Genomic DNA, 10,254 nt, shown 5'->3' with positions numbered 1-10,254 from the left:
TATTAGATTAGCAAAACAAACATTAATACTAGATATTTAATACTGAATATTTTCCAGTTCACATGAATCTGACATTCTTTAGGTTAATTTCTCTTGTATTTAGAATTGTCTGATTTGTAAGTGTTTATTTTTCTTTAGGCCAATTAAATTAGAACTCATTTACAACTTCAGCAATATTATAAAAAAAAAAAAAAAGGCACACACTGAGACATACATAAATCCAGACAGACAGACGGAGATCTCACAGTTTCCCACTTGATATTTAAAATGTCTTTTTTGACACCACCACCCCACCCCCGCCTTTTTTTTTTTTTTTTTTTAAGTTTTAATTTGCTCAAGGCTGAGGTCTCAGGCAAAGTGGGCTGTGTATTTCAGGGATGTGGAAAGGGTTAACTTCAAGCTTTTCCCTAGACAGGCTTTTTAACAAGCTAGCTGTTTTTAATTGCATATGCAAAAAGAACAGGTTTTGCAGTTTCCAAGAAAAGAATTTCATTTTAACCAGTTTACTCCAGAGTCTAAAGAATATAATGGCCATCCTATGTCAAAAAATCATCTTTCCTTTCTGTAGTCATAGTTTTATACCTAAATTATAGACCAAATAGTGCTCAAATGAACTCTGATATCGGGGCAGATCAACTGATAAAAATCTTGGATTGTCCCTTTGGTGAGAAGGGAGGTCCTTGTCCCATCAGAAGAATCTGAAGGTTAAGGGGATTTGCAGGAGTTGGGGAAACTGGGTCCTTCCCCTCCCTGAGAAACAGGAGTAGTTAGAAGGGAATTCTTTAGGATGTTAGGAGAGTTTTTGATCCTTCAGGCTTTTGAATATAGGACTAAGACCTGGACCAAAGGGAACTTCAGAATCCTTTCCTAGAGAGCATGTGGATATGAAAGGAAATCTGATGGAGAGAGACAGAGGGGGACAGGAGATAGGGAAGCAACTGATAGACGTGAGGCATGAGTCCCTCAAATCCGGTTCTGAGTGAGGGCCATGAAGGACTGAACGTAAGGAAATTCTGAGTCCTTTCCCTGCTTTTGGCAAAAGCTAGCGTGCCATTCTGGAGAAGGCAATGGCACCCCACTCCAGTACTCTAGCCTGGAAAATCCCATGGATGGAGGAGCCTGGTAGGCTGCAGTCCATGGGGTCGCTAAGAGTCGGGAACGACTGAGCGACTTCACTTTCACTTTTCACTTTCATGCATTGGAGAAGGAAATGGCAACCCACTCCAGTGTTCTTGCCTGGAGAATCCCAGGGACGGGGAAGCCTGGTGGGCTGCCATCTCTGGGGTTGCACAGAGTCGGACACGACTGAAGTGACTTAGCAGCAGCAGCAGCATGCCATTCAGAGGACATTTTTTGCGGGTCCTCCAGTTTGTACTGGGGCCAGGCCTTTTGCAGGGTCAAAAATTTCCGGTTTCTGAGAATGTAGCCAAGGGGTGAGTCTGAGAGAGGCTCCCAGGACCCACCAGAACCCACTCTTAGCCTACCGCCAGAGAATGGGGGCACCGAGAGTCACCAGCTGACAGAAAGGCGTCCCTTTTGTCCCAGTCATCTCTCCATGCGACCAATGGCACAAAAATGGCCGACCCTCCCAACAGTCATGTCCGACAGTGAGAGGTGACCCCTGAGAGCCGTGCGGCCAGGGCAGCATGTGACCCGGGCACAGAAAGACAGATTCCGGGGAGCAACGGGGTGACTCACCATTTGGAGACTCCCTGAAATATGGAGGGCACTCTTGGGATGGCTCAGAGGCAACACCTGGGCTCCTGTAAATCAATCCGGACTGAAAAGGGAAAGAAGTGAGAGTGACAGGGAAGGAGGCTGAGGAACCCGCCTGACAACCCTGTGGGGAGGCGGCGGCCAGGGGATGAAGGCCTCTGTTTTGCTTCAACCACTACGCGCCTGACACGGTGCGTGGAAGTTGTCTTGCTGGGGGCAGATGCCCTTGGGGCCTGATCCGTTCCATGTCCCCCTTATCCTCACATGGGAGTCTTCATGTGGCAGGTGCCCTAATGGCTTTTAAGTGCCTGACCCGTGCCCACACAATGAGGACTTGCTTAGCCTAGTCCTCAGCTGGAAGAAGACAAAGGAGAGACCCTCATTCCAGCACCCTCACCTGGCAGCTACTGGGCGCAGTGAGCAGTGGGCCTTTGGAGCACACCAGAGGGTGGCCCTGGCCAGAGTTCCTCAGTTGCTTCCACAGCACTTGCCTGTTCACAGAGGGTCCCCATGAGAAAGGAGAAGTGAGGAGGTGGGGAAGAGACCCCAGGGTTCCCCTACGGGCCACCAAAAATGTCTGGGCACGGGTTGGAAAACAATCTCTAGACATGAGACAGAATGAGAGGGAAATAGTTTATTAGAGTGGGAGACGCTGTTAGAACAGTGGGCCAGCTCAAGGGAGAACCAACGATGAATGGGGGTCCTTAGTCCACTTTTATACCCAGGATATAAAGAATGGGATAGGGGGTCTTGCGGGTCATTTGCTGATTGGATGAGACACGTATACTGGGTAGGGGAAGAGTAGGGCAAATCCTTTTCCCTATGGGGTAGGAGGGGAGACAGGTTACACTGTTCCATTAATAGTTACAACGTGGGGGAGGGAGGGACAATAAGGGTCTGGTTTTTCCAGTCCCACATTCCAAGACCGTCCTCGGTTCAATCTGCTCTTTCATCCTTGGGTCACCACATTAAGGGAAAAAAGGGGTCCCCCAAGAGGGACCCAGGACTACTTGATCTCCAGGAGACCCCATTTTCCATGTAACATTAAGAGTGTATTTTATACTCAAGACGATGATAGACACTGAAGGAGATTTTGAACAGGGGAGGGAGATGATCAAAGACAATTATTTAAGATTTTCAAATTAGCGACTGGGACAACTGAAAGATGCATCTGAGAGCATAAGACTGTTGTCAGGGAAAGCAGTGTGAAATAACAACTCTTACTAGAGTCATGATCAGGAGTGGAAGGAAATCCTAGATAGGAAACATAACCAAGAGCTCAGTTTGGAAGGAATTGGTGTCTGAATTGATTCAGATACACAGGGATTTTTTGTGGAAGCAGCTCCCAAGCACTCCACACTTAATAATAACTATAACCAACACACGTTGTCCACACACGTTACTATGTGATGTGTACTCATTTCACTGGTGGCGATACTGAACCCCAGGGAGACTAAGTAACGACAGAGCCAGAATTCCAGCCCAGCACGAGGGCTGCCGAGCCCAGGCTCTCGGCAGCTTTGTCACCTACTGCCACCACACCAGCCCTTCCCGGTCTCCCCGCCAGACTGAGGCATTCTTAAGGCAGGGACTGTGTTTTTCAAATCTTTAGCTTCTTTTGCCTGATCCATATTTGTTGCTCAATAAATACTGTGAAGGAGAGGCTGATTGAATGGATCAATTCCGTACCATGTAACACTCAAGAACTGACACTCCGCACATTGTGACACTGGAGAACTAGAACCTATGGTGCCCTTGATGCCTGAAGATAAAATGAGACTAGAAATGCTTGTCAAGAGATCTAAACACCAGCATAAGCTTCCTTTTAAAATGCTGAGAAATGCTTCCCAAAGTGAAAACAGTACAAAAGATAGATTTCACCCAGGGGAGAAGATTTATGTGTTTGACAATTATGTTAACCAATTCTGTCTAACAATCTTTTTGTCTAACAATACAGCAGTCTTTGGTAGCCACAGGGAATTGGTTCCCGGAGCCTCTCAGATACAAAATCCTCAGATGCTCAAAACCCTTACATAATACTGCTAAATATTTGCTTATAAACTATGCACATCCTCCCTTAAGATATAATTTAAATCTTATTTCAATTACTTACAATACCTAATACAATGTAAATACTATGTAAATGGTTGTAAATACAATGTAAATGCTATGTAAATAGTTGCTGGTAGATTAGGAAAATTCAAGTTTCGCTTTTTAAACTTACAGGAATTTTGTATATCAAGCCTTTTTCATCTGTGCTTAGTTGAAATGCATAGGTGGATACAGAGAGCTGATTATATTTACTTTCTAAGAAATGCAAGATAACTTCCCTCTCATTTTGACATCATTTTCCAAGCTTGAAAATCATTCAGTTGAATAGTTACATTACAGGACTTGAAGGTTAAAACCTTAAACATAAGTTATGACTTTACAACGAACTGTTCTAATTGTTCATTTCACAAAAGTACAAAATCACTTAACAGTACATGTTGAATGACAAAAAAAATTAAGTATCTTAAGGAGGATTTATTTAGTTGCGGTCAGAGAAATACGTAACCATTTTAAGAGCTACATCATTTAATTTGTACTCCAAATGCATGCTACGTCACAGCTTAGAACATAAAATACACCTGTATGCTAATTAGATGTAATGCATATTTGAGATTTTCTGGTAAAAATTCTGTATGGTAAAGTATTCAGAGGGTAATGGTAGCTTTTAGAAAAGAAAGTGAAAGTGAAAGTCACTCAGTCTTGTCCAGCTCTTTGCGACCCCATGGATTATACAGTCCATGGAATTCTCCAGGCCAGAATAATGGAATGGGTAGCCTTTCCCTTCTCCAGGGGATCGTCCCAACCCAGGGATCGAACCCAGGTCTCCCACATTGCAGGTGGATTCTTTACCAGTTGAGCCATCAGGGAAGCCCTTATCAAATGACTACACCCATAGGCTGCTTCCCAGGTGGTGCTACTGGTAAAGAACCTGCCTGCCAATGCAGAAGACATGAGATGTGGATTTGATCCCTGGGTCAGGAACATCCCCTGGAGAAGGAAATGGCAACCCACACCAGTATTCTTGCCTGGAAAATCTCATGGACAGAGGAGTCTGGAGGGCTACAGTCCATAGTGTTGCAAAGAGTGAGATATGACTTAAGTGACTTGGCACACATGCATTTCTCCTAGTACTTAAGCCTTTTTTTTTTTTTTTTTTTGCTGCACAGCTTGTGGTATCTTTGTTCACCAACTAGGATCAAACCCAAGCTCCAGCAGAAGTGTAGAATCTTAACCACTAGACCACCAGGGAATTCCCAAGCCATCTTTATCACTAACTCCATAAGTTTTGTCAATTGACAAAAGATGAGAAATGAATTTTCATTGGTGAAGTAACTGGTGCTGGGACATGGAGACTGGTTTAAAGGAGTGGTCCCTTAAGCCTCACCCAGTATCTTGTGTTTGCCGCTTTTGGGAGAGTCTGACCCTTAACCTCAGATTAACTGAATTCTACTGCCAGAAAACAGTCACATTTTCCTGAACTGGCTATTTCCTGCAAAATACTTTCAGGATATACAAAAGGACTGAGAGCAGAGTCTTTCCCTTCCTACAGAAGAAGCCAATGCTAGTTTGCTGACAAATATTTGTACACATAGCAGAATTCAGTCTGAGATCCACTTTCATTGTGAAGCATTACCTGGTAGCCAGGAGGTGGGGAGACCTGGAGTTCTGATCCATTTCCAACGTGTCTCATCAACCAAAGGAACCAAATATTTGTCAATGATAAATTGGTGCATTCACAGCAATTCTATAAACAAAGAAACTTTAGATTAATGGCTAAGAATGACTGCAGGGAATATTTGGTAACAAAACACTTAGCCTGAGCATATCAGGGGTGAAGAATTCACAGTGGGCTGCAGTGCTCTTGTGTAATCAGTTGCACAAGACTCACATGTTATTAATTATTAACCTGCTGAATCACTGGGAAAGCATGAGTCACTCGCACTGCAGGCACTTCAAAGGGCTGCCTCCTTCCTGAAGTTGACCATAGACTCACTGGTCCTTGTTTAGAGTTACCAAGGCAAATGCTTATCGCCAAGTCGTAATAACATTAAAACATCTGCTCCACGTCCTCATTCCTCACCTAGAGGCTATCAGAATGCTACCAGTTCTACAGATTTCACAGGAAGTCATTCAGAGAGACTGCCTTTGAAATTTACCGTTATCATTTTCCCTCCACACACACAACAAACTTCTGAAAGACAATTAAAACCTTGAGCTCTTTTCGCAGCACTTAAAGTTTTGCTTGACTGTTTTATAGACACCTTTTATTATGCTCGACTCTTTCATCTCACCCATCTGCTCCAAGAAAACATACTTGCTTCTCTTAAGGGGAACACCCATGTTCCCTAAGACATTTTTCTTTAACTAGAGAAACTCAAGAGGTTTTACCACTGACTTTTATAAGTTTTCAAATCAGGTCTTCTACATACATGTTTAACAGAAAAGTAACAACTCTGTACATAAAATTCTACTTCTGGATGAAGTGTACAATACAATCTTCAGTTAGACCTTAATATTGGTGTAGCATTTGCCAATTTGCAGAGTCTCCACACACACACACACACACACACACACACACACGGTATTATCTGTTTCTCATCAAAACGACATTATGCTGGGGAGAGGGATAAATTAGGAGTTTGGAATTCACACACACACACACACACACACACACATACAGGTAATCAACAAGGACCTACTGTATAATGCAGGGAACTCTACTCGATATTCTGAAACCTAAATAGGAAAAAAAAATTGAAAAAGAATAGGAATATATATATACGTATAACTGACTCTCTTTGCTGTACACCTGGAACTAATACAACACTGTAAATCAACTATACTCCAATATAACATAAAAATTAAAACAGACAGAAAATTAACAAATAAACCCACATGAGGCACCATTCCTTTGGTGAAGTGGCCAAGATGGCGCACACGTGCTGCGCTGGAGGGGGAATCTGTGAGCCTCGCCGGGTTAGGTGTCTTCCCCCCCGGGGGCTGCATGACGCCCACTCTGGCCCTCAGGGGTTGCTGATGGTGTTGAAGGCTCTGGGTCTGCTCAAGGGATTCACCCCTGAGAGACGCAGGAAGTCAGAACTCCCCAACTTTTAGACCTCGACCCAGGAAGCTCTCCCAGTACCACCCGCTGCGGCTTCAACCCCCACGGCGAACTGGCTAAGTGTCGGGCACCTGCCGGCACTTTGGGGAGTGTGACAAGCCCAGCGACCTCGCCACTACGTGATCACACTGGTGGGAAGACCCACAGAGCTCACGCGAGACCCGAGCAGGGCGCCGCACAGCACGTAAGTGACGCTTGACGCGGAGCGGCTCCAGGCTTGGGCCAGCAGCTGTTCTGGAAAACTCCGCCTGGTACCAGAAGCAGCGCCTGGTGGATTTACTAGCGGCAGCGAGCGGCCACTTCCTCGTGAGCACACACCTCCACAGGTGGAGCATGCTGACTGGCCTCAAGAGCCCTAAACGCAGGAGTTTGGCAGTTTTTAAATCAGGTACTCCAGGCCTCTGGTTTCTCCCTGTTCCTGCGTTATGGATGTCGGGTCTAGCTGGGTGGATATGATCAAGATGGAAGGACCATATCTGGGTCCAAGTTCATCTGCAAGTTGAGTGGCGAAGATGTATTTAGAATCTCTGTTCCTCTAATTACAACTGAAGCAAAACTGGTAAAGTCCGCTGGCAATGCTGTTTGGCTGAACAGAGATAAGACATCTCCATTTAAATGGTATTAATTTGTTGTCAAGCAGCAGAACAATTGGATAGTAGGTCCCTGAAGGAGAAGGCAATGGCACCCCACTCCAGTACTCTTGCCTGGGAAGTCCCATGGACGGAGGAGCCTGGTGGGCTGCAGTCCATGGGGTCGCAAAGAGTCGAACACGACTGAGCAACTTCACTTTCACTTTTCACTTTCATGCACTGGAGAAGGAAATGGCAACCCACTCCAGCATTCTTGCCTGGAAAATCCCAGGGACGGGAGCCTGGTGGGCCACCGTCTATGGGGTCGCACAGACATGACTGATGTGACTTAGCGGCAGCAGCAGGTCCCTGAAGCTCTTCACTTTTTTGCCCCTTGCAGAGGTTGACCACATAATGCAGCTGTATGTCAAAGGGCCAAAAAAGCAAGGTGCTCAGAGACCACTTGCTGCAGAAGTCAGAAAACTTGTTCTTGGACAAGTACTCTGGACTCTGCTCAAAGGTGCACACAAGCCCTTTAAGCAGTATAGATGAACTGGAAGCCATGTCTGACCTAGAGTTAAAAGAGTTTTGGAAGAACACTCATTTTCTAAATTCTTCATTGTGGAATGAGCGTCGTAGATTTGATGCAAAGCAAATGCCATTTCTGATGATTCGTGAGGGTATGAGATGGTCACAGGAGGTGGAGTGGGTGTATATCACAGTAACAAATGCTGAGAGTTGGTTTTGGTTTTGGGACCATGTGTCCTTGAGAATGGCCTTTCCTTACTTAAAATGGAAAAAAAAATTCCACATGATACAATGGCTTCAGCTATGATGAAAAAATCCTTCTGGTGGTTCAGTTTTATCCATCATTCATTCTCAAGACATAGGAACTTATACCTTGGCTTATGGAAATCAAAAATAGTATGGAGTATACTCAAGGCCTGACAGTGAGAGTTACTTCATTATTTATATAGGTTGGTTACATTTGTGTAATAGTGTGCTGTTTTATTTCCTAATCCTTGAACATTGAGGACTACAATAGAAAAGCATGATTTCCAGGGTTAATCTCTTTCAATAATAGTTTTTTCGTGAAAAACTAAATGCTGCCTTTCCCATTCTGTTCCCTCTTTTGGAGATGAGGAACAGTGAAAAAGAAGGATAATATGGAATTGTGGATACTTTTTTTTTTTAAATTATTTTTTATCGAAGGATAATTGCTTTACAGAATTTTGCCATTTTTTGTCAAACCTCAACATGAATCAGCCGTAGGTATACATATATCCCCTCCCTTTTGAAACTCCCTCCCCATCTCACCCCTCTAGGTTGATACAGAGCCCCTGTTTGAGTTTCCTGAGCCATACAGCAAATTCCTGTTGGCTATCTATTTTGCATATGGTAGTATAAGTTTCCATGTTACTCTTTTCATACATCTCACCCTCTCCTCCCCTATCCCCATGTCTATAAGTCAGATTTCTATGTCTGTTTCTCCATTGTTTCCCTGTAAATAAATTCTTCAGTACCATTTTCCTAGATTCCATATACATGTGTTAGAATATGATATTTATCTTTTATTCCTGACTTACTTCATTCTGTATAATCAGTTCTAGGTTCATCCACCTCAGTAGAAATGACTCACATGTGCTCCCTTTTATGACTGATAATATTCCATTGTGTATATGTACCACAACTTCTTAATCCATTCATCTGTTGATGGACACTGAGGTTGCTTCCATGTTCTAGCTATTGTAAATAGTGCTGAAATGAACAATGGGATACATACGTCTTTTTAAATTTTGGTTTCCTCAGGATATATGCCTAGGAGTGGGATTGCTGGGTCACATGGTGGTTTTATTCCTAGCTTTTTAAGGAATCTCCATACTGTCTTCCATCGGAGAAGGTGATGGCACCCCACTCCAGCACTCTTGCCTGGAAAATCCCATGGATGGAGGAGCCTGGTAGGCTGCAGTCCATGGGGTCACGAAGAGTCAGACACGACTGAAGCGACTTAGCAGCAGCAGCATACGGTCTTCCATAGTGCCTGTATCTATTTACATTCCCACCAACAGTGCAAGAGTTTTCCCTTTTCTCCACACCCTCTCCAGCATTTATTGTTTGTAGACTTTTTGATGATGTTCATTCTGACTAGTGTGAGGTGGTCTCCCACTGTAGTTTTGATTTTCATTTCTCTAATAATGAGTGATGTTGAGCATCTGTTCATGTGTTTGTTAGCCATATGTAGGTCTTCTTTGGAGAAATGTCTGTTTAGGTCTTTTCCCCACTTTTTGATTGGGTTGTTTGTTTTTCTAGTATTGAGTTGTATGAGCTGCTTGTATATTTTGGAAATTAATCCTTTGTCAGTTGTTTCCTTTGCTATTACTTTCTCCCATTCTGAGGGTTGTCTTCTCACCTTGCTTATAGTTTCCTCTGCTGTGCAAAAGCTTTTAAGGTTAACCATGTCCCACTTGTTTACTTTTGTATAGATTTCTGTTACTCTAGGAGGTGGGTCATAGGGGATGCTGCTTTAATTTATGTCATCGAATGTTCTGCCTATGTTTTCCTCTAAGAGTTTTATAGTTTCTGGTCTTACATTTAGGTCTTTAGTCCATTTTGAGTTTATCTTTCTGTATGGTGTTAGGAAGTGTTGTAATTTCATTCTTTTACATATAGCTCTCCAGTTTTCCCAGCACCATTTATTGAAGAGGCTGTCTTTGACCCATTGTATATTCTTGCCTCCATTGTCAAAAATAAGGTACCCATAGGTGCATGGGTTTATTTCTGGACTTTCTATCTTGT

General features: G+C 43.6%; 1 pseudogene; it reads left to right on the top strand.

Annotated features, from left to right (window-relative positions):
* Window positions 1-7,314: 7,314 nt before the first annotated feature.
* Window positions 7,315-8,293, top strand: LOC139178708 (tyrosine--tRNA ligase, mitochondrial pseudogene; annotated as a pseudogene).
* Window positions 8,294-10,254: the final 1,961 nt, after the last annotated feature.

The sequence above is a fragment of the Bos indicus genome, chromosome 22, assembly GCF_029378745.1.
Source record: "Bos indicus isolate NIAB-ARS_2022 breed Sahiwal x Tharparkar chromosome 22, NIAB-ARS_B.indTharparkar_mat_pri_1.0, whole genome shotgun sequence".
Taxonomy (NCBI): domain Eukaryota; kingdom Metazoa; phylum Chordata; class Mammalia; order Artiodactyla; family Bovidae; genus Bos; species Bos indicus.
This window is presented reverse-complemented; position numbering and strand designations above follow the sequence as displayed.